Source organism: Triticum aestivum, chromosome 7D, assembly GCF_018294505.1.
Source record: "Triticum aestivum cultivar Chinese Spring chromosome 7D, IWGSC CS RefSeq v2.1, whole genome shotgun sequence".
NCBI lineage: Eukaryota > Viridiplantae > Streptophyta > Magnoliopsida > Poales > Poaceae > Triticum > Triticum aestivum.
The window spans coordinates 204,446,425-204,450,078 of record NC_057814.1 but is presented as its reverse complement, the minus strand read 5'-3'; positions in this window follow the sequence as shown (position 1 = coordinate 204,450,078).

Below are 3,654 nucleotides of genomic sequence, written 5' to 3'. Positions count from 1 at the left end.
ATTTCCCTTCGTGCTTACCGAAGGATGATTGCTATGATGATTGTTATGATCCCGTTGGTTCTCTTGAAATATCCCTTTTTGATGATGCTTGGTATGCTTGTGGCCAAGATGCCAATATGAATTATGCTTATGGAGATGAACTTGTTATAGTTCCTTATGTTAAACATGAAATTGTTGCTATTGCACCCACGCATGATAGTCCTATTATCTTTTTGAATTCTCCCGACTACACTATATCGAAGAAGTTTGCCCTTATTAAGGATTATATTGATGGGTTGCCTTTTACTACTACACATGATGATTTTAATAGATATAATATGCATGTGCTTGCTGCTCCTACTTGCAATTATTATGAGAGAGGAACTACATCTCCACCTCTTTATGTTTCCAACATGATAAAATTGCAAGAAAATGTTTATACTATGCATTGGCCTTTACTATGTGTGCATGAATTGTTCTTTTATGACATGCCGATGCATAGGAAGAGAGTTAGACTTCGTCGTTACATGATATATGTTACTTTGAGCTCACTATTAAATTACAAATCATTGTTAATTAAAATTGGCTTTGATATACCTTGGGATCCGGGTGGATCCATTACTTGAGCACTATATGCCTAGCTTAATGGCTTTAAAGAATGCGCTGCCAGGGAGACAACCCGGAAGTTTTAGAGAGTCATTTATTTCTATTGAGTGCTTTTATATAGTTCAAAAACAAAAAATAAATAGGGGAACCCAAAACTTTTGAAAAAGGAAAGTGAAAGTGAGAGAGACAAACATTGTTGAAGTGGGGGAGCTCCATGAACTTTGTTCATGCTCACGGAAACTTTGTGAATCTTGATTACAGAAAATTTTCAACAAAAATAATTATCCCCTTGTACAATTCCATTGTATTATAAAAATAATGTGCCAAGGTTTGCCTTTAGGATGTTTACAATGCTTGTTGGTTTGTGCGGTGCAGGACAGAAACTTTGGCTGTAGTGCGCGATTTTACTTTTTTTACTGGAACGTCAAACGGTTCTGAAACTTTTTGCACTGTCTTTCTATACAAATTGTTTATTTTTCCTAATTTTGGTAGAATTTTTGGAGTACCAGAAGTATGGTGAATGTTCAGATTACTACAGACTGTCCTGTTTAAGACAGATTCTGTTTTTGATGCATAGTTTGCTTGTTTTGATGAAACTATCGATTCCTATCAGTGGATTAAGCCATGGAAAAGTTATATTACAGTAGCTATAATGCAAAAACAAAATACGAATTGGTTTGCAACAATACTTAGAGTAGTGATTTGCTTTATTATACTAACGGATCTTACCGAGCTTTCTGTTGAATTTTGTGTGGATGAAGTGTTCGAAGATCGAGGATGTCTCGATGTGATGAAAGATGGAGAGGCAAGAGCTCAAGCTTGGGGATGCCCAAGGATACTCAAGTGTCTAAGCTTGGGGATGCCCCGGAAGGCATCCCATCTTTCTTCAACAAATATCGGTATGTTTTCGGATTCGTTTCGTTCATGCGATATGTGCAAATCTTGGAGCGTCTTTTGCATTTAGTTTTCACTTTTCTTTTATGCACCATGCTGGTATGAGATAGTCCTTGGTTGATTTATATAATGCTCTTTGCACTTCACTTATATCTTTTGAGTATGGCTTTATGGAATGCTTCATGTGCTTCGCTTATATCCTTTGAAGTTTGGATTGCCTGTTTCTCTTCACATAGAAAACCGCCATTTGTAGAATGCTCTTTTGCTTCACTTATATTTGTTAGAGCATGGGCATACCTTTTGTAGAAAGAATTAAACTCTCTTGCTTCACTTATATCTATTTAGAGAGATGACAGGAACTGGTCATTTACATGGTTAGTCATAAAATCCTACATAAAACTTGTAGATCACTGAATATGATATGTTTGATTCCCTGCAATAGTTTTGCGATATAAAGGCGGTGATATTAGAGTCGTGCTAGTTGAGTAATTGTGAAATTGAGAAATACTTGTGTTGAGGTTTGCAAGTCCCGTAGCATGCACGTATGGTAAACGTTGTGTGACAAATTTGAAGCATGGGGTGTTCTTTGATTGCTTTCCTTATGAGTGGCGGTCAGGGACGAGCGATGGTCTTTTCCTACCAATCTATCCCCCTAGGGGCATGCGTAGTAGTACTTTGCTTCGAGGGCTAATAAAATTTTGCAATAATTATATGAGTTCTTTATGACTAATGTGAGTCCATGGATTATACGCACTCTCACCCTTCCATCATTGCTAGCCTCTTTGAACCGTGCATTGCCCTTTCTCACTTCGAGAGTTGGTGCAAACTTTGCCGATACATCCAAAACCCGTGATACGATACGCTCTATCACACATAAGCCTCATTTTATCTTCCTCAAAACAGCCACCATACCTACCTATCATGGCATTTCCATAGCCATTCTGAGATATATTGCCATGCAACTTCCATCATCATCATACACATGACTTGAGCATTTACTGTCATATTGCTTTGCATGATCGTAAGATAGCTAGCATGATTTTTTCATGGCTTGTCTGTTTTTTTGATGTCATTGCTACGCTAGATCATTGCACATCCCGGTACACCGCCGGAGGCATTCATATAGAGTCATATCTTTGTTCTAGTAACGAGTAGTAATATTGATTTGTAAGTAAATAAAAGTGTGATGATCATCATTATTAGAGCATTGCCCCAGTGAGGAAAGGATGATGGAGACTACGATTCCCCCACAAATCGGGATGAGACTCCGGACTTTAAAAATAAATAAAAGAGGCCAAAGAAGCCCAAATAAAAAAAGAGGCCACAGAAGCCCACCAAAACAAAAACAAAAAGAAAAAACAAAAACAAAAAAATGAGAGAAAGAGAGAAGGGGTAATGTTACTATCCTTTTACCACATTTGTGCTTCAGAGTAGCACCATGTTCTTCATATAGAGAGTCTCTTGAGTTATCACTTTCATATACTAGTGGGAATTTTCACTATAGAACTTGGCTTGTATATTTCGATGATGGGCTTCCTCAAACGCCCGAGGTCTTCATGAGCAAGCAAGTTGGATGCACACCCACTTAGTTTCCAGTTTGAGCTTTCATACACTTATAGCTCTTAGTGCATCCGTTGCATGGCAATCCCTACTCCTCACATTGACATCAATTGATGGGCATCTCCATAGCCCGTTGATTAGCCGCGTCGATGTGAGACTTTCTCCTTTTCTGTCTTCTCACACAACCTCCATCATCATATTCTATTCCACCCATAGTGCTATGTCCATGGCTTGCGCTCATGTATTGCATGAGGGTAGAAAAGGCTGAAGCGTGTTAAAAAGTATGAACCAATTGCTCGGCTTGTCATCGGGGTTGTGCATGATGGGAGCATTTTGTGTGACGAAAATGAAGCATGGCCAAACTATATGATTTTGTAGGGATAAGCTTTCTTTGGCTATGTTATTTTGATAAGACATAATTGCTTGGTTAGTATGCTTGAAGTATTATTGTCTTAATGTCAAATGATAGACTATCGCTTTGAATCACTCGTGTCTTAATATTCATGCCATGATTAGATTACATGATCAAGATTATGCTAGGTAGCATTCCACATCGAAAATTATCTTTTTTATCATTTACCTACTCGAGGACGAGCAGGAATTAAGTTTGGGGAT